Source organism: Bubalus kerabau, chromosome 5 (genome assembly GCF_029407905.1).
Source record: "Bubalus kerabau isolate K-KA32 ecotype Philippines breed swamp buffalo chromosome 5, PCC_UOA_SB_1v2, whole genome shotgun sequence".
In the NCBI taxonomy this organism is placed as follows: Eukaryota; Metazoa; Chordata; class Mammalia; order Artiodactyla; family Bovidae; genus Bubalus; species Bubalus kerabau.
This window is the reverse complement of record NC_073628.1, coordinates 90,464,455-90,486,810: the sequence shown is the minus strand read 5'-3', so window position 1 is coordinate 90,486,810 and position 22,356 is coordinate 90,464,455. Positions and strand designations below refer to the sequence as shown.

Here is a 22,356-nt window from a genome sequence, read left to right as displayed (position 1 = left end):
CTCTCCTCTATAATATTTACTCATTTGATTTCTACTCAATCTTAATTGTTGTCTATAGATTGTTAATTAAGTAATCCTACTTTTGTGTATTTTATGAATGACCTCTGCATGTCAAGAGGCACAAGGAAGTCTACTATGGCAGAGGAGGGAGAAATATACCAGGACAGCCTGGAATTGTGCAAAGTGGTTAGCTTAGGTAGAAATTATAGATTATGGTAAAAATCTCTGGTTCAATTCTAAACATAAGTGGTAGTTACTGGAGTGTTTCAAACATGAAAGTGGCTTGGTATGCTCTAGATTTTTAAAAACCCACTCAAACTTTATATCCTTCATAAAAAATTGGACTAAGTGTGAAATGATAAACTATAAATAAACTCCTAAAAGATAACATAAAAGAAAATTTAGGTGATCTTGGGTTTGGCGATGACTTTTTAATTCAACAGCAAAGGCACAATCTATAAAAGAAATAATTGATAAGGTGAAGGTCATAAAAATTAAAAGCTTCTGCTCAATGAAAGATACTGTCAAGGAAACATGAAGATAAATCACAGACTAGGAAAAATATTTGCAAAATACAGATCCGATAAAGGATTATTATCTAAAATATACAGAGACTCTTAAAATTCAATGATAAGAAAATGAACAACATGGTTAAAAAATGGGTAAAAGATTTGAACAGGCAACTCACTGATGAAGATATACAGATGGCAAATAAGCATGAAAAGATGCTTCACATCATGTGTCATCAGGAAACTGTAAATTAAAGCAACAATGAAATACCATTACACCACCTATTAGAAAGACCAAAACACTGGCAATTCCAGATGCCTAAGAGAATGTGAGACAACAGGAACTCTCATTTGTTGCTCATGGAAGTGTAAAATGGTACAGTCACTTTGAAAGATAGTTTGGTGGTTTCTTACAAACTAAATATACCTCTAATCACACGATCCAGCAATTGTACTCTTTAGTATTTATCCAAAAGAGTTGAAAAGTTAGATCCTCACAAAAACCTGCATGTGGATGGTTTATTTATAATTGCCAAACTTGGGAGTACTCAAGATGTCCTTCATTAGGTGAATGGATACATAAACTGTGGTATAGATATGCAGTGGAATATTTTTTAGCACTAAAAACAAATGAGCTGTTAAACATGAAAAGACATGAAGGAAACTGACATGCATATTACTTAGTGAAAGAAGTCGATCTGAAAAGGCTACACATAGTATCATTCCAACTATATGACATTCTGGAAAATTGCTGTTGTTCACTTGCTCTGTCATATCCAAATCTTTGCAACCCCATGGGCTGCAGCACACCAGGTTTCCCTGTCATAACCTTGGAGACAGTAAAAAAAAAAAAAAAAAAAAAAAAAAAAATCAGTGGTTGCCAGGGGTTGGGAATAAGGAGTAAGAATAGGTGGAGCTAGAGGGTTTGAGGGAGCAGTGAAATTACTCTGTATGATACTGTAATGCTGGATATGTGTCATTATACATTTGTTCAAACCCACAGAACGAAAAATACCAAGAGTGAACCTTAATGTAAACTATAGATTCTGGGTGACAGTGATGTGTAGGTTCAGTTATAACAAAGTATCATTCTGGGGATGTTGATAATGGGGGGAGGCTGGGTGTGGGAAGGGAAGAGGGGGTACAGGAATTACCTATACTTTTTGCTTAATTTTTCTGTGAACCTAGAACTGCTCTATGAAAGTCTACTTAAACAAACAAACAAACAAATTGGGAATTGTGAGTCCTTTGGGAACTGATTATCAGGATGGGGATAGAACAAAAGTGGAAGCAAGGACACCAGTTACAGGGCTACTGTAATCATCTAGGCAAGAAATGATGCTGAGGGCATATGCACATCAGCATTAAAGATTGTGGGTATTGTATTTGGGAAACATTTTGAAGCCAGAATCAGTAAAATTTGCTGATGTGTTGGGTTAGGGAGCTAAAAGGAAGAAAATTGTCAATGATGACGTCTAGGTTTTGGCAACTGAGTTGCCATCAGCTGAGATGAGGAAGCCTGGGACAGAAATAAATGGAAGTGAAGACATGAGTCAGAGATAACTCTGATATTGTATTTACATGTGATTTTTAATATTTACTGAATTTTCCAATTGGAATGCAGCTCCTTATGTAGTCATTATCAAGAGTCATGAGACTTTGCAGAGATGCAGTGGTAAAGAAACTATCTGCCAATGCAGGAGACGTAGGACAAGTGGGTGGGTTTGATCCCTGGGTTGGGAAGATCCCCTGGAAGAGGAAATGGCAACCCGCTCCAGTTTTCTGGCCTGGAAAATTCCATGGACAGAGGAGTCTGGCTGACTACAGACCATGGGGTCGCAAAAAGTTGGACATGACTGAGCACACATGCATTCATTGAGTAATGGCACAGATCATTTCCAACATAAATGTTTGTACAATAACCTGCCTCTGACCCAACCTTTTGTGTCTTTGCCTTTTTGCATCATCATTGCTGATATAAGCACATCACTGAATGTGCAAGATTATTATCTAATGGTCAGTTACCAAGAGGGTGGTAGAGCAGCCTCCTTATTCATAGTCTTGGCTATACTTCCTTAAATTATTCTTCACATTCTCCTGATCTGCTCTGGTTGAAATAAGACCCTTCCATTTAACATCCATGAATGGTCTGTTCACCCTTCAATGATATTTCCATTTTATATACTAGCTGAGGTGGTGCTGACACAGACTGTTACAGTTCTCAACAAGCTACCAGGAGGAGTCTAATAAGTAAGTCTGCCTAGAGCTTCTCTGTGATCAATGGCATTGCTCACGCTTCAGGTTCATTTTAAAATACTGAAAATATTCCCAGCTAGAATTATTCAGGAATAAAAAAATCACCAAGACTTAGTTGTTGTACTTACCTTGAATAAAATATTGAATATGAGCTCCTTGAAGAGACAAAGCCTGAGGCGCATGTGCGTGGACCCTTTTGTTCTGTTGTACCTGGTCTGCCACGTACACAAGTGACTGATCTCCAGCACTTTCTATGATTCTTTCCTTACAAAAATCTGGTTGTAATTTGGGGACATGCAAAGATTTTTCAAAGGGGAGATTAAAAAGATCCCTCTTGGATTTAGCATACCAACTCCAACTTGCCATACACAGAGGAGCCCTGGGTTGGCTTCTAGGATACTTCCATAAGCATCAGTGACATGGCTTTTGGTTCACACTGCGTTGTTGTCTCTCTGGGATCTCATTCATGGAAAGTGAGCAGCAACATACAGTCTTGGAATCCCTGATCCTCAGACTGAATATCATCAAATGGCTTAGAAGTTTTGATTTTAACTCTTTGACTGTGTGTACTGAATGGAAGAATGAAGGAATGAAACCTAGGCTAGCTCTCTGATGGCAACAAAAATTTCCTACAGCATAAAAATTGAGAACCCAAAAAGTAGGAAAATGTGACCAACATGGTGACAGAAATTTTTAATTCTGTAAATATTACTATTGCTAGTACTGGTGATTTAATGGTGTAATGTAAAAGGTGAAGAAGAACCAAACAAAATTTTCATTGGTATAAATAACTCTCAGTAAGTTCAAAATGCTTATAATAATTATTATAATAGATAACATGAGACAACTAGAAAATTACAAGTTCATAAAAATCATATTGGAACATATGATGAATTACATATATTGAATGTAATAGTCCCTTGAATTACAATAGTGATCTTGAACTCAAAATCCTTTAATTCCAAAGGATATAAGAGGCTCCAAAGTAATACATTCCACAGTGGAGAGGTGTACCTCGCATTTACAGGCCAGGCAAGGAGATGCAACCAGTCCATTCTGAAGGAGATCAGCTCTGGGATTTCTTTGGAAGGAATGATGCTAAAGCTGAAACTCCAGTACTTTGGCCACCTGATGCGAAGAGTTGACTCATTGGAAAAGACTCTGATGCTGGGAGGGATTGGGGGCAGGAGGAGAAGGGGACGACAGAGGATGAGATGGCTGGATGGCATCACTGACTCGATGGACGTGAGTCTGAGTGAACTCCGGGAGTTGGTGATGGACAGGGAGGCCTGGCGTGCTGCGATTCATGGGGTTGCAAAGAGTCGGACACGACTGAGCAACTGAACTGAACTGAACTGAAACTGAATGTGCTAAAATGTCCTAATGATACATGATGTTGAACACCTTTTCGTATACCTACTTGCCATCTGTGTATCTTCTTTGGTGAGGTGTCTATACAGATCTTTTGTCCATTCTTAATTGGTTAATTTGTTTCTCACTGTTGAGTTTTAAGAATTCTTTGTATATTCTGGATACTAGTCAATTTTCAGTTACTTATTTATTTTGATATTATGATTTGTCTGTGATTTGTCCTCTCATTCTCATAACAGTGTTTTTCACAGACCCCAAAGATTTAATTTTAATAAACTGACTTATCAGATTTTTCTTTCATGCCTTTAGTGTTGAATCTAAAAACATATCACCAAACCAAAGGTCATCCAAATTGTCTCATATGTTATTCTCTAATCTGGCAAAACTAATACAATTATGTAAAGTTTAAAAATAAAATAAAATTAAAAAAAAAAAAAGAAAGAAATGATGAAAGCCAAAAAAAAAAAAAGAATTTACAGTTTAGCATTTTACATTTAGGTGAATGATCCATTTTGAGGTAATTTTTAAAAGGTGTAAAGTCTACATCTAGATTCATGTTTTCCTTCTGTTTTTTTGAATGTGGGTCTTCAGTTCTTTCAGCAACATTCTTGGGGAAGACTCTTCTTTCTCCATTGACTTGTTTCACCCTTTGTCAAATATAAGCTGACTATAAATTTATGTGGATATAATTCCGGGGTCTCTATTCAACTGATGTATTTACGTATTTTCTTATCAGTACTATGCTGTTTTGATTACAGTAGCTTATATGCAGAGTACATCATGCGAAATGCTGGGCTGGATGAAGCTCAAGCTGGAATCATGATTTCTGGGAGAAATAGCAGTGACCTCAGATATGCAGATGACACCACCCTAATGGCAGAAAGCGAAGAAGAACGAAATAACCTCTTAATGAAGGTGAAAGAGGAAAGCAAAAAGCTGGCTTAAAACTCAACATTCAAAACCCTAAGATCATGGCATCCAGTCCCATCTGCGTGTGTGTGTGTGTGTGTGTGTGTGTGTGTGTGTGTATCGTTTAGTCAAGTCCAACTCTTTGTGACCCTATGGACTCTAACCTGTTAAGCTCCTCTGTCCATGGAATTTTCCAGGCAAGAACATTGAAGTGGGTTGTCATTCCCTTCTTCAGGGGATCTTCCCGACCCAGGGACTGAACCCGAGTCTCCCACATTGCAGTCTATTCTCTACCATCTGAGCCACCAGGGAATCTGATCACATCACTTCATAGCAAATAGATGGGGAAAAATGGCAACAGTGACAGACTTTGTTTTCTTGGGTTCCAAAATCACTGTGGATGGTGACTGCAACCATGACATTAAAAGACACTTGCTCCTTGGAAGAAAAGCTGTAACAAACCTAGATAGTGTATTAAAAAGCAGAGACATCACTTTGTCTACAGAAGTCCATTTAGTCAAACATATGATTTTTCCAGTAGTCATGTAAGGATGTGAGAGTTGGACCATAAAGAAGGCTGAGTGCCAAAGAAATGATGCTTTCAACTGGTGGTGCTGGAGGAGACTCTTGAAAGTCCTTTAGACTGCAAGGAGATCAAACCAGTCAATCCTAAAGGAAATTAACATTGAATATTCATTGGAAGGATTGATGCTAAAGCTGAAGCTTTGGCCACCTGATGCCAAGAGCTGACACATTGTCAAAGACCTTGATGCTGAGAAACACTGAGGCAGAAGGAGAAGTGGTCAACAGAGGATGAGATGCTTGGATGGCATGACCTACTCAGTGGATAAGAGTTTGAAGAAACTCCGGGAGATGGTGAAGGGCAGGGAAGCCTGGTGTGCAAAGAGTTAGACACGACTGAGCAACTGAACATGAACACAGTCCTCTGACTTTGTGGTTCTTTTTCAGTATTGTGGAAGTTATTCTGTGTCATTTATCCTTTCCATAAATTTTAGAATTAGTTTGTCAATATCCACAAAATAATTTGCTGGGATTTTGATTTGGACTGTGTTAAATCTATAGATCTAGTATTGAAGGACTAACATCTTCACAATACTGTCTTCCTATCTCCATACATGAAATATTCCCTGCATTTATCATGATCTTTATTTTTTCCAGCAAATACTGAAGTTGCTTCGGTATTTTCCCCATATTATTCTTGTGTGTTTTGATAGACTTAAAATCTCTATGTAATAGCATTTAACTTTTAGTGTTAATGAAATGGTATTGTGTTTCTAATTTCAAATTCCAATTGTTTATTGCTAATATATAAGAAATCAGTTGACTTCTGTGTATTAACTTTATATCCTTCAACTATATTATTGCAGTTTATTAATTTTAAGAGGTTTATTGCTGTGGTTGTTGATTCCTTGTGATTTTCAACATAGAAAAAACCATGTTATATGTGAACAAAGACAGTTTTATTTCTTCCTTCCCAATTTCCTTTTTGCATATTTTTTTTACTTTATTTATTTTTAAATTGAAGGATAACTGCTTTATAGAATTTTGTTTTCTGTCAAACATCAACATGAATCGGCCATAGGTGCACATATGTCCCCTCCCTCTTGAACCTCTGTCCTATCTGCTTCACCATCGCACCCCTCTAGGTTCATACAGAGCCCCTGTTTGAGTTCCCTGAGACATACAGCACAATTTACGCACGTTTAATTTCCTTTTCTTGTCATTATATTAGCTAGGTCCTTCAGTAAGATGTTGAATAGGAGTGGTGAGACGGAACATGTTGCCTTGTTCCTGATGTCAGAAAGAAACCATCTATTAATAGTGTTTCACCATTAAGTATGATATTAGCTGCAGGTTTTTGGTAAATGTGCTTTATCAATAAGTTGAGGAAGTTCCTCTCTATTCCTAGTTTGCTGACAATTTTTATCTTTGAATGAGTGTTGGATTTTGTCACATTTTTTCTGCTTTTATTGTCACGAGTATATGATTTTTAAACTGTTGATTATGGAATGTTGAACTAGCATTGTGTACATGGAATAAATTCCACTTGGCTGTGGTGTATACTTCTTATTATACAATTGTTGGATGTCATATATTCATAATTTATTGTAATTTTGCAGCTGTGGGTCATGAGAGATATTTGTTTGCCTTTCTTGCAATGACTTTGTCAGGTTTGGGTATTAAAGTAATGCTGGAATCATAGACTGAGTTATTCATAGGAAGTAGGCCCTCTGTTCTTTTCAGGAAAAATAGTAAAAGAAAAAAAATTGGTATAATATCTCCTTTAAATGCTTCCTGGAATTCCTCAGTGAATTCATCTGGGATTTTGCTTTCTATTTTGGAAGGTTATTTGTTATATATTTAAATTCTTTTGTTGAATAGATTGTTTAATCTTTAATAATAGATACAACTCTATTCATTAATACATGTAGGCATATTCATATTAATTACTTTTTGGGTGAGTTTTGGTAAACTGTGTCCTTCACAAAACTTGTGCATTTCATGTAGGTTTTCAAATTCGTGGGCATAGAGTTATTCACAACATTCATTTCTTATCAAAATAACACCTGTGTGATCAGTGGTAATCATTTCTCTTCTATTTCTGCTATTAGTAATTTGTGTCTGCTCTCTAACTAGAGAGGCTTCCCTGGTGGCTCAGCCTGTAAAGAACCTGCCTGCAATGCAGGAGACCCGGTTTGATCCCTGGGTGGGAAAGATCTCCTGGAGAAGGTGAATGGCTACCCACTCCAGTATTCTTGCTTGGACAGAATCCCATGGACTGAGGAGCAATTTATCAACCTTACTGAACCAGCTCTAAGTGTTGCTGTATTCTCTATCACTTTCCTGTTTTCAATTTCATTGATTTCTGCTCTAATTTTTATTTCTTTTCTTCTGGGTTTTTCTAGTTTTCTAATATTAAAGTTTAGATTATTGATTTTAGGTTTTCCTAACATATGTACCAATGCATATTTTTATAAATTGCCAAGTACAGCTTTCAATGCATCCACAGATTTTGATAACATGTATTTTCATTTAGCTTGAAATATTTTACAATTACTCTTGAAACTTCTTTTTGACCCATATATTATTTAGAAATGTGTTGCTTAACTCTAAGTATTTTGTCATTTTCCATCTATTTTTCCATTACTGGTATCTAGTTAATCCCACTGTGGCCTGGGAATACTTCATACAATTTCCATTAAAATTCTTTTACATTTATTAGGGTGAGTTTTGTGGCCCCAAATGTGTTCTTTCTTAGTGTGTTCCATGGGAATTTGAGGAGAAGGTATATTCTGCTGCTATTGGATGAAGCAGCTTATGCTATCAATTAAATCCAGTTGATTAATGGCACTCTTCAGTTATGTTCTTATTGATCTTCTGCCTGTTAGATCTGTCAATCAATGACAGAGGTGTGCTGGACACTACAACTATAATGGTGTATTTGTCTATTTCTCCTTGCAGTTCTATCAGTTTCTGTCTCATATTTTGATGCTCTATCGTGCACACATATTAAGGATTGCTATGTCTTCATGAATAATTGATCTCTTTATCATTACATAATGTTGCTCCTCATCGCTGATAATTTTTCTTGATCTGGAGCTGGCTTCATCTGAAATTAATACAGCTACTCACTGACTATGCTAAAGCCTTTGACTGTATGGATCAAAATGAACTGCGGAAAATTCTTGAAGAGATGGGAATACCAGACCGCCTTACCTGCCTCCTGAGAAGCCTGTACGCAGGTTAAAGAGTAACAGTTAGAACCGGACATGGAACAACAGACTGGATCAAAATTGGGAAAGGAGTACATCAAGGTTGTATATTGTCACCCTGCTTATTTAACTTATAGGCAGAGTACATCATGTGAAATGCTGGGCTGGATGAAGCACAAGCTGGAATCAAGATTTCCGGGAGGAACATCAACAACCTCAGATATGCAGATGACACCACCCTTATGGCAGAAAGTGAAAAGGAACTAAAGAGCCACTTGATGAAAGTGAAAGAGGAGAGTGAAAAAGCTGGCTTAAAACTTATGGAGAACAGTGTGGAGATTCCTTAAAAAACTGGAAATAGACATGCCTTATGATCCAGCAATCCCACTGCTGGGCATACACACTGAGAAAACCAGAAGGGAAAGAGACACGAGTACCCCAATGTTCATCGCAGCACTGTTTATAATAGCCAGGACATGGAAGCAACCTAGATGTCCATCAGCAGATGAATGGATAAGAAAGCTGTGGTACATATACACAATGGAGTATTATTCAGCCATTAAAAAGAATACATTTGAATCAGTTCTAATGAGGTGGATGAAACTGGAGCCTATTATACAGAGTGAAGTAAGCCAGAAAGAAAAACACCAATACAGTATACTAACGCATATATATGGAATTTAGAAAGATGGTAACAATAACCCTGTGTACGAGACAGCAAAAGAGACACTGATGTATAGAACAGTCTTATGGACTCTGTGGGAGAGGGAGAGGGTGGGAAGATTTGGGAGAATGGCATTGAAACATGTAAATATCATGTATGAAATGAGTTGCCAGTCCAGGTTCGATGCACGATACTGGATGCTTGGGGCTGGTGCACTGGGACGACCCAGAGGGATGGAATGGGGAGGGAGGAGGGAGGAGGGTTCAGGATGGGGAACACATGTATACCTGTGGCGGATTCATTTTGATATTTGGCAAATCTAATACAGTTATGTAAAGTTTAAAAATAAAATAAAATTAAAAAAAAAAAAAAACTCAACATTCAAAAAACAAAGATAATGGCATCTGGTCTCATCATTTCATGGCAAATAGATGGGGAAACAATGGAAACCGTGACAGACTTTATTTTCTTGGGCTCCAAAATCACTGCACCCAGGGACCACAGCCATGAAATTAAAAGACATCTGCTCCTTGGAAGAAAAGCTATGACAAACCTAGACAGTGTATTAAAAAATAAAGATATCACTTTGCCTACAAAAGTCTGTATAGTCAAAGCTATGGTTTTTCAAGTAGTCATGTATGGGTGTAAGATTTGGACCATAAAGAAGGCTGAGCACTGATTAAATGACGCCTTTGAACTTTGGCCAAAGAAATGATGTCTTCGAACTATTGGAGAAGACTCTGAGAGTCCCTTGGACAGTAAGGAAATCAAACCAGTCAATCCTAAAGGAAATCAACCCTGAATATTCATTGAAATGACTTATGCTGAAGCTGAAGTTCCAATACTTTGGCCACCTGATGAGAAGAGCCGACTCATTGGAAAACCCCCTGAAGCTGAGAAAGACTGAAGGCAGGAGAAGGGGATAACAACAAAGGACAAGATGGTTGGATGACATCACCAACTCAATGGACACCAGTGTGAGCAAGTTATAGGAGATGCTGAAAGACAGGGAAGCTTGGCATGCTATAGTCCATGGTGTCACAAAGAGTCAGACATGTCTGAACAGCTGAACAACAACTCCACCTATCTTTTGACTAGCGTTAGCATCCCTTTCGGAGAAGGCAATGGCACCCCACTCCAGTACTCTTGCTTGGCAAATCCCAGGGACGGAGGAGCCTGGTAGGCTGCAGTCCATGGGGTCGCGAAGAGTCCTACACGACTGCGCGACTTCACTTTCTCTTTTCACTTTCATCCATTGGAGAAGGAAATGGCAACCCACTCCAGTATTCTTGCCTGGAGAATCCCAGGGATGGGGGAGCCTGGTGGGCCGCTGTCTATGGGGTCGCACAGAGTCGCACACCACTGAAGTGACTTAGCAGCAGCAGCAGCAGCAGCATCCCTTTACTTTCTCCATAGCTTTACTTTAGTTTTAATCTGTACCTGTCTTTATACTTAACATGAATTTCTTAATATATAATTAGGTTTTAGGTTTTCATTCACTCTGATAGTCTCTCCCTTTTAATTGGTGTATTTAGGCTACCACTGTTTAAAGAGATCATAATATAGCTGGATTGCTAATGCTAAGTCACTTCAGTTGTGTCCGACTCTGTGTGACCCCATAGACGGCAGCCCACCAGGCTCCGCTGTCCCTGGGATTCTCCAGGCAAGAATACTGGAGTGGGTTGCCATTTCCTTCTCCAATGCATGAAAGTGAAAAGTGAAAGTGAAGTCGCTCAGTCGTGTCCAACTCTTAGCGACCCCATGGACTGCAGCCTACCAGGCTCCTCTGTCCATGGATTTTCCAGGCAAGAGTACTGGAGTGGGGTGCCATTGCCTTCTCAGAAAGCTGGATTAATACCTGCCATATCTTTTTCATAGTTTTCTATTCGTTGCCATTGCTCTGATTCTTTTCCTTTTCTTTATTTTTTCTATTTTTCTACCTTCTATGTTTTCAATTGAGAATTTTTGCTATTCCTTTTGTTTGCCTTTCTTAACATATTAATTCTATTTCATTTTAAGCTTTCCTCAGCGGTTGCGTTTTGGTTTGCAATACATATTTACATCAAATCAGATTCCACTTTCTAATCACACTATACTACTCCATTCAATTACCTTATAATAGGTTATTCCCAATGCCTTCTCCTTTCTGTGCCCTTTAACACTACTATTATCATTTGAACTATAATTAAAAATAAAAAAATAGACCTGAGTTTCTGACCTATGGTGTTTCCTTCTTTCTGAAGATTTTCTGCATTTCTTGCAAGTCTCCTGATGACAGAGTCCCTCAATTTTTGTTTATCTGAGAAAATGTTCATTTCTCCTGCACTTATAAAGGATAATTTTTCTGGATAGAATTCTGAAGTTTTTTTCTTTTTCTTTCAACACAAAATATTTCACTCTGCTTTCCTGCTTGCATGATTTCTAAAAGTCTGATGCAATTGTTAATCTTTTTCCTCCCTATGTAAAGTGTTTCTTTTTCCTCTGGCTTCTTTGAAGATTTGTCCACTTTCTGAAATTTAAATGTGTTATGTCTAGGTTTGGATGTTTTGATATTTAGTCTAGTTGGTGTTCTCTAAGCTTCTTGGCTCTCGGTTAGCTATTAATTTTCAGAAATGATGGGTCATTACTGCTTCAAATATTTCTTCTCTTCTTGCTCTCTTTTTTGCCTTTCTGGTATTCCTATCATATGTATGTGACACCTTTAATAATTATTTCACAGCTCTTCTCTTTTTCATCCTTATTCTCTTTGCAGTTGGGTTTTGGAAATTTCTATTGACATTTTTTTCAAGCTCACTGATTATTTGCTTGGCCATGTCCAGTGTATTTAGGAGCATATCAAATGCATTCTTCATTTAATGTTAAGGCATTTTTTATTCTAACATTTTCTTCTGATTCTTTCTTAGAATTTCTATATTTTTGTTTATACCTCTATTCTTTATTCCTTTATGTTGTTCATTTCCTCCATTAGAAGCCTTAGCACATTTTTCATACTTGTTTCAAATCCTTAGTTTGATAATTTCAACATCTCTGCCATATTTGAGTCTGATTCTGATGCTTTATGTGTCTGTTTGAGCTGCCTTATTTTTTCCTTTTATTCTATGTGAATTTTTTGTTGAAAGCCAGATATCATGTATTGGGTAAAGGCCCTGAGGTGAACAGGTGTTTATTGTGTGGTTTGCATATCTAGCGAGAGGTTCAGTTCAGTTCAGTCGCTCAGTCATGTCCGACTCTTTGTGACGCCATGAATTGCAGCACACCAGGCCTCCCTGTCCATCACCATCTCCCGGAATTCAGTCAAACTCATGTCCATCGAGTCAGTGATGCCATCCAGCCATCTCATCCTCTGTCGTCCCCGTCTCCTCCTCCCCCCAATCTGTCCCAGCATCAGAGACTTTTCCAATGAGTCAACTCCTTGCATGATGTGGCCTAAGTACTGGAGTTTCAGCTTTAGCATCATTCCTTCCAAAGAAATCCCAGAACTGATCTCCTTTAGCTAGAGGTTAAGCTGTATTTACTGCTTTCTTTTGTTATATCAGAGATGAACTTTCCTCTGCTTTTATTTTTGTCTCCCCAGTTGTCTTCAGGTTTCCCTTAGGCTTTTTAAAACACAAACATTATTTATTTATTTATTTATTTTTGGTTTTGCTGGGTCTTCATTGCTGCAAGGGCTTTTCTCTAACTCGGCAAGGGGCAGGGGGCCACTCTTTGTTAAGGTACACAGGCCTCTCATTGCAGTGGCTTCTCTAGGGCTCCTGGGCTTCAGTAGTTGCAGTTCCTGGGCTCTAGAGCATAGGCTTAATAGCTGTGGCACATGGGATTGGCATGTAGGATCTTCCTGATCAGAGATCAAATACATGTCTCCTGCACTGGCAGACGGATTCTTATCCAGTGAGCCACCAGGGAAACCTCTCTCTCAGTTCAGTTCAGTTGCTCAGTTGTGTCCAACTCTTTGCGACCCCATGAACCGCAGCATGCCAGGCCTCCCTGTCCATCACCAACTCCCAGAGTTTACCCAAACTCATGTCCATTGAGTCGGTGATGCCATCCAACCATCTCATCCTCTGTCGTCCTCTTCTCCTCCTGCCTTCAATCTTTCCCAGCATCAGCGTCTTTTTCAATGAATCAGCTCTTCGCATCAGGTGGCCAAAGTATTGGAGTTTCAGCTTCAGCATCAGTCCTTCCAATGAATATTCAGGACTGATTTCCTTTAGGATGGACTGGTTGGATCTCTCTGCAGTCCAAGGGACTCTCAAGACTCTTCTCTAACACCACAGTTCAAAGCATCAATTCTTCGGTGCTCAGCTTTCTTCACAGTCCAACTCTCAGATCTATACATGACCACTGGAAAAACCATAGCTTTGACTAGATGGACCTTTGTCAGCAAAGTAATTTCTCTGCTTTTTAATACGCTGTCTAAGTTGGTCATAACTTTCCTTCCAAGGAGTAAGTGTCTTTTAATTTCATAGCTGCAGTCACCATCTGCAGTGATTTTAAAGCCCCCAAAATAGAGTCCCTCCTTAAGGCTTCCTAAATAAGGCTTGAGATGTGCAGTTTTTTCCTTTGCAGTTCCCTGTTGTTGTTTAGACTCTCTTAATGTTGTGGCTGGCACAGAGGGAGTGGAAGCATTCTATAGTTCTAGGATGAGGTGCCAGTCTTTTCGTGAGCCTGTGCTCTGGGGCTTTAACCTTTACAAATTCCTCTCCAATTTTTCCCCCCTCACTTGGGTGAGACCAGGATTAGGGTCTGGTATTTCCTTTTCTTTGTGTTGGTGAGGTTCCTGTACAACTCTGATCAGTCTCTCTTAAAGGCAGATCTTGTTAAGAAGATGAGAATGTTCTGAGAGTATTTGAAAATTGTTCCTTTTTCCCTTCCCCTGAGAGATGTACAAAGGGATTTCTCTTCAAACTTCACTGTGAGAATCTGGTAGAATTCCTGGAGGCAAAACTCACAAGTGTGTGGTGTCGCCTCAAGACCGGGCTCCCTTGGAGTCTTAACTTTCAAGTTAGTCTTCTCTGAACCTCCAGCTATTTGTCCATTACAGGTTAAGTTTCTTACCCCAGTATTGGTTCTTTGGAGGTTTCTGCTCTTGGGCTTCTGGTAAATTGTGATTTCCTGTGTTCACCTGTCTCTCCAGTTTTAGGCACTTACAGCATTTTGCCTAGTGACCTCATTCTGAGATGAATGTAAGAAAAATGGCTGATTTTCAGTTTATTCAGCTCTTTTTCTTATTGTGAGATTGAGAGTGATAATTTCCAAGATGATAATTTCCAAGATCTTTCAATGCTGGACTGGAAGTCTTGATTCATTTTATAAAACAATTAGTGATTTTTCTTACTGTATATGTAAACACATTAAATTTTAATTTTAAAACATATTAGCATAAAAAGATAAAATCAACAGAATTTCAGCATTCATAAATATTGTTGATATTCATGTATATATCTTTTCAGTCTTCTCTCTACACATCTGCCTGTCCCTCTGTCTTGTCTATCTATCTAGCTGCATACCTATCTATCCATCCACCTACCTATCTATTTACTTATGCCATTTGCAACAACCAATGAATTAAAATGGACCTTTGGACCTAAGAGTGTAAGATTGTATGCAAATATATGGTCATTAAAAATTGTTTGAAAATTTAATAGGTAAAAATATAAATGTTTCCCATTACATTTTTTACTTCTTTGATATTTTCTCACTGATGTATGAGTTCTATATATAAATAAGATTACTCCTTTATTATATGTGATAACATATAATATCATTCACCTTGTTTTTCTATTTTATTTTGAGGTCTGCATTGCTTTTGAACCTAAATTAAAGAGACTGAGCTGATGGTTTTGTGTGATAAACAAAAGTCTGGAGTAACAAGTTGAATCATGAATATAACAAGTTAGTGAAAATAATAAATTGAAAATCAAAATTATGGATAAAATAATAGAGTGTTAACCCTATGGAAGTTAATTTAGCATCAATATATCATGAAACCCTCTACTGTCATATAGCAGAATACTAATACAGTAATGGGGATAAACAAATTATAACTATATGCAATAACATGAAAGACTCTCAAAGGAAGATGTTGAATATGAGAAGAGTGATATTAATAATTCCATTTATATAAAGACAGAAATAAGCAAATGTATCTATGGTATGAGAAGTTACCACTGACCTAGGCAGCAGTGACTGGAACAGTCCCTGGTAGGGCTCTGGGATCCTGGTGCCTTTGTTGTTGTTCAGTCACTCAGTTGTGTCTGACTCTTTGTGACCCCATGGACTGCAGCATGCCAGGCTTCCCTGTCCTTCACCATCCCCTGGAGCTTGCTCAAACTCATGTCCATTGAGTCGGTGATGCCGCCCAACCCTCTCATCCTCTGTTGTCCCCTTCTTCTCCTGCTTTCAATAGTTTCTGGCATCAGGGTCTTTTTCAGTGAGTCAGCTCGTCTCATCAGGTGGCCAAAATATCAAAGCTTCAGCTTCAGTATCAGTCCTTCCAATGAATATTCAGGGTTGATTTCCTTTGGGATTGACTGGTGTGATCTCCTTGCAGTCCAAGAGACTTTCAAGAGTCTTCTCCAGCACCATAGTCTGAAGGCCTCAATTCTTTGGCGCTAGGCCTTTTTTACTGTCCAGCTTTCACATTTGTATATGACTACTAGGAAAACCATAATTTTGACTAAATGGACTTTTGTAGGCAAAATAATGTTTCTGCTTTTTAATATGCTATCTAGGTTTGTCATTGCTTTGCCAGTCAAGGCTAATGAACTGGTTCTGTTCAATTCATGAAAATTCATTGTGCACTTAAACTTTGTGCAATTTTCTGTATGTAGGCCATCCTTTAGAAAATTATTATTGAGATATAATTGACATATAACATTATATTCACTTCAGGTGTACAATATGATTTAATATATGTATATATTACAAAATAATATTGCAATATATGTATATATTGCAAAACTAGATAATAAATCTACTTAACGTTTATCACCACACAGTTTAAACTTCTTTCCTCATGATGAGTATTTTTAAAATCTACTGTCTTAGCAACTTTTCAATGTATACTTTGGTGTTAGTGACTAAAGTCAAAGTGCTGTACATCATATCTCCCGGACTTACTTCTTTTAAAACTGGAAGTCTGTACCTGTTTACCCCCTTCACACCATTTCTCCCAGCATCCCAACCCCCAACCTCTAGCAGCCACCAATCTGTATCTAAGAGTATATTTTTTGGATTCTACACATAAGTGAAATGATATTGTATTGGTCATTCTCTAACTTATTTCACATGCCCATGCTGCCACAAATGGCAAGATTTTATTCTTTTTATCCAACCCCCAACCTCTAGCAGCCAACAATCTGTATCTAAGAGTATGTTTTTTTGATTCTACCCATAAGTGAAATTATATTGTATTGGTCATTCTCTAACTTATTTCACATGCCCATGCTGTCACAAATGGCAAGATTTTATTCTTTTTATGACCGAATTATAAATGTGTTTGTGTATGTACATGTGTGTACACAAACACATATGTACATACATACGGGACACCTCATTTTATCACTTTTTATTGTTCTTCACAGATGTTATGTGCGTGTCAGTGCTCAGTCATGTCCCACTCTTTATGCACCCTATGAACCATAGCCCCCCAGGCTCCTCTGTCCATGGGATTTTCCAGGCAAGAATAGAATACTGGAGTGGGTTGCCATTTCCTCCTGCAGGGGATCTTCATGACCCAGGGATTGAACCCACATACTTCTCTTGCATCTCCTGCATTGGCAGGCAGATTCTTTACCACTGTGCCAGCTGGGGAGCTACAGATACTGCATCATTGTACAAACTGAAGGGGTGTGTGTCAGCCCTGCGTCAATCAAATCTATCAGCACCATTATTCCCGCAGTACTTGTGCATTCTGTGTCCCTGAGTCACAGTTTGGTAATTCTTACAATATTTCAAACTTTTTCATTATTATTATATTTGTTATGGTGATCTGTGATCTTTGACATTACTACTATGACTTGCTGAAGGTTCAGATGATGGTTAGCATTTTTGAGCAAGAAGGTATTTTTAAATGAAGGCATTGACGTTAGTTTTTAGACATAATGCTATTGCACACTTAATAGATCATCATATCATGTAACATGACTTTTATATACACTGGTAAAGCAAACATTCTCTATGACTTATCGTGGTGCTCTAGAACTAAACCTACACTATCCCTGGGTATGCCTGTGTCCACATTTCTTTATTCACTCACCCATCAATGAACACTTAGGTTGCATCTATTGTAAATAATGCTGCGTTGAACATGAGGGTGCTTTTTTAAATTCATGTTTTCATTTACTTTGGATAAATACCCAAAAGTGGAACTGCTGGATCATACCACAGTTTTATTTTTAATGTTTTGAGAAACCTCCTTACTGTTTCCATAGTGGTTGCACCGATTTACATTCCCACCAGGACAGTGCACAGAATTTTGCTCCATATCCTCACCAACACTTACTATCTCTTATCTTTTTAGAACTGCCATTCTAACTGGTGTGAGGTGCCATTTCATTACGGATTTGATATGCATTTCTAGTATGTATGGTATACTTCAACAAAATTTTTTTTAAATATCTGTATCTTAACCTAATACCAGGTTCCCCCCTACTGTCCTCAACAAAAATGTGCCAAGGTGATGCCTGTCATAGTGTATCTGCAAGAATATTTATAATTGTGGCCTTGTGCTTTATAGTTTGTGGTATAAATAATGTTCACCCCCAGTACTGTCTTAAAGTATAACCCTAGAGCTCCCACAGGTCACTATGGATTTCCAAGGTGAGAGGAGAGGTGATTCACTCTATACAGCTGACTCTACCTTGCACATATGAATGTGCCCAGGTTCCCTACACTCCATCTCTTTAGATCAACTTTCAAAGTCAGGGTTAACTAACTTGATGGCAGGAGTCCTTTCACAAAGAACACATATATAAAATCATCATATTGTACACTTTAAGTATCTTACAATTTAGTTTGTTAAGTATATCTCCATGAAGCTGAAAAAAATGTAACTAACAAATAAAAAAACAAAGTCAGTGCTAAGGATATAAGCTGGCACCACAATAGGGCCATGAGGAACAAGTTTGGTTCCAGATATCAGGACCATTCTACTTTGAAAGGCCAGTTCACTAGACTACTTTTTTCCCTCCATGATGGTTGTATTTCCTTAGAATCACTTAGATCTAATTCAGTAGGTTATAAAAACTTTGAATCTTATTGAACTTCTCAAACTTCTTATGCAAATCTATAACCTCTTCTTCAGACACTTTTAAACCCCAAATTTTAATGGGCTTTGTGCATACACACACATGCTTCACCAGACACTCCACACTAATTTATTCAAAGAAAAAAAAAAGATTTACAGGAAATGTATAGAAAATTTCAGACAAACTCTCTGATCTTCAAGAAATTATAATCTGAAAATATTAAAACAAGTACTCGGAAGTTAGTGTCAATGAAACTCTTAGCACTGTGACAAACATAATTTTTACTGCAATTTAACTAGTTGCTCAATGGAGAAGGAAATAGCAACTCACTCCAGTATTCTTGCCTGGAGAATCTCATGGATGGAGGAGCCTGGTGGGCTACAGTCCAGAGGGTCACAAAGAATCGGACACAAATGAGCAACTTGGCACCCAACTAGTTGCTTGAACTCAGTTAATATAGACTAAGATGGTTAGATCATTGCTGACTCAATGGACATGAATTTGAACAAACTCTGGGAGACAGTGGAGGACAGAGGAGCCTTCTGTGCTGCAGTCCATTGGGTCGCAAAGAGCTGGACATAACTTAGCAACTAAACAACAACAAGACTCCATTAGCCCTTGAAGGGGCTTTATAAAAGTATCAAAACACTAAATACACAAGTCAACCCATATCCCAAATTATCTTTGACATTTGTTACAATTTGGTCTATTTCCCCTACTATTATCTTGAATACAGTAAGTTCCCTACATATAAATGAGTTCCGTTTCAAGAACACCTTGGGAAGTCTAATTTTTTTCGTTAAGTCTAACATTGTTAGCCTGTGTACCCAACTAACACCGCTGGCTATCTAGTTCTGTGCTGTAACAGGTTTACAATACTTTTCACACAAATAATACATAAAAACAAATAAAGAAAACATTTTTAATCTTACAATACAGTATCTTGAGAGGCACAGTAGTACAGTACAACTGGCATATAGGGGCTGGCATCAAGTGAACAGGTAAGAAGAGTTACTGACCGGAGGAGAGAGAGGAAGTGGGAGATGGTAGAGCTGAAGGACTGTCAGCAATAAGAGACGGAGGGCAAGCGGAAATTTCATTCATGCCTAAATTTGATGGCAAAAATTCTGGTTCCTTGTTGGATTCAATTCTATCTTCTTGAAAAAATGATCCAGGGATGTCTGAGTAGTAGCCCTTTGTTTCTCATCGTAGATGACATAGTAGCACTGGATTTCATTCTGAACGGCTGCCACAACCTTCATATACCATTTTGCGTTGGGGTCCTGTGCCTCAAAAGCTAACCGTGCCTTCTCAAATAAAGAAAATCCCCTTGCCATTTCCTGTGTTGTAAATCTCTTGTTCATTAGTTACTTCTTCTTTCTCTTGTCCCTCTTTGTCCTTTCTCTGGGCTCCAATTCCATCAGGTTTTCATTAGTAAGCTCCCTGTGCTGCACAGCCAGGAGTTCAGTGAAGTTGTCCTCTTGTAGATGGACTAATAGCTTGAAGTAAATGTACTGTACTACTGAACTCTATACATTACTGTACAGTAAAGCACACACACAACCACTTGCAGAGGATGCATGCACGTGGCAATGTACGCCAGACAAGTGAACTAACTTATGTGTGCGGACACGAGGGCACATGTTCTCAAGTTTGCAACTTGAAGGTTCATATGTAGGCACTTACTGTAGTCAGTGTTTGACAATTCTGTCTGGAGTCCTTAATAACTGAAGAGTCCTTCTCAGTGTTATGACTTTAATTTTTTTGGGGGCGAGTAAACATGGACGTACTTAGGGAAGCTAAATTTATTTTAAACAGGTATTAAATGCAATAAATGAGTATACTGATTTCATTAAGAAAATCACATTACATATATTTTCTACATCTCTAAGTATAAACTCATAATATTTTATAATATTCTACATTAAGTATACTTTAAAGATTCTGAGCTTCTTTTTGAGATTTCCCCTTCCTGACTATATTTCTGGCTAATTGTTTCCAACCTATTTTAATTAATAAATGACAGCATCAAACCAGATCAAAGCAAAGCAAACCAAACAAAATGCAGTATAGTATATCACCTTGACTTAAACTAGTAAAAGCTTTATCAGGATTAATTGTTCTCTGCTAAGGTTAAAGAGTAGGATTATGCAAGAGGAAATAAAATGAAACAAATCAACAAACAGTACTGCTAGGATAACTCCATTTTTGTCTTTGAAAACAAAGATACTTAATATATTCATAAATCTAAAGCAATAAGGAAAAATATAACTATATAGTTTAAAAGTGTTTTAATTAAATTGTGTTATAAGTCTGTGAAATTTGAATAGAGAGTCTTTTATTCCAATGAGAATATTAATTTCTATACTTTAAAAACATGCAGTAGTGTGTTCACAATTTTGTAATAAGGGTTTTTCAAAACCAAAATAAAAATAAGGACATTTTTGGAGGTATAGTTATCTTAGAAAGTTCTTCTTCTTATTGTTTAATTAACACTACAGCCAGTGAATAGAAATATAGCTTGTGTATTTTGCTGGGGAGATAGGCATTAAAAGCTCTTTTAGGAGTGTCTTGCTTAACAATCCTGCCAGCATCATCTGTCAATTAATCCTCAGTAAGCACTCAGAATTCTAAAATCCAGACACAGGGCAGGACCTGTGTGACTGATACGGCCTCCAGACGAGTGTCTTCACTTCACACGCACCTGGGACCACTTCAAAAACATTTCTTCCAACGGGATACAAAGTTGTAATATAAAAAATAAATAACTGAAGGTAGGGTTGGGTTAGGTGCATTACATTCTCAGAAACATGCAGGTAACCCAAAGCTCTATTTTTTTCCCCTCTAGAAAACAAACAGTAAGCAAGAATTGCATAACATGTTCATTTTAAGAGATATAAAGCCAAGCAGAGGCATCCACAAATTGAATAAGGGAAACAGAACTAACAGCTTCAGGGTGGTTTCTGCCTCCAGGTGCTCTTTGGGAGGACTTTCTAAATGAACATCTAGTGAGGGGCACAGCAGGGGCCCCCTGGAGAACATTCATACGTGCCTTGCTCTGTGGAGAAACAGGACTGGAGCCTACTCACAATGGTTACAGGGCACATAGAAGGCATGGGACTGGCTGAGTAATTCCTGGGCGACTGAACAGGCAAGTGTGTTGAGGTGGAATCAATTTACATAATCTGAGAGCATGAGTTTTTGCTGTGGAACAGATGTGGGCAGAGAAGGGGATCCGACATGGAGCAAGTCCTCTTGAGTTGCCAAGAGTCATCAGATTTAAACTAGGCTAGAGATGGGCCCTCAGATGTTCAGGAGCATAAAGTGGACGAACATGAGGGCATAACTTATTAACCAGTTTCTAGAGATGGCTTAAAACAAGCAAAAATCCTACTTCATATCCTTGCAATACTTTTGCATGTGACCTCACAATCTTTTTCATACCATGAGCAATAAAACTCAAGCTGAATTTTGAGTAGAAAAGACAATTAAGTCTCAATTCTAATTTTTTGTGAATTGAAAAAAATTCCATATGAAATCTGACAGTTGAATTAATATCTAGAATTTAAATATATATAAAATTTAAATTTTAATCATATATATATATAGACATGCGTATACAAACCTTTGGAAAACAGACCTATTTTGGCCCATTCCCACAGGTA

The 22,356-nt window shown here is 37.9% G+C and overlaps 1 protein-coding gene across 2 annotated transcripts in view; it reads right to left on the bottom strand.

The window, feature by feature from the left end:
* Nucleotides 1–22,356, bottom strand: part of RGS7 (regulator of G protein signaling 7) — a 480,171-nt gene that overhangs the window by 46,437 nt on the left and 411,378 nt on the right. The gene's annotated exons all lie outside the window — the stretch shown is intronic.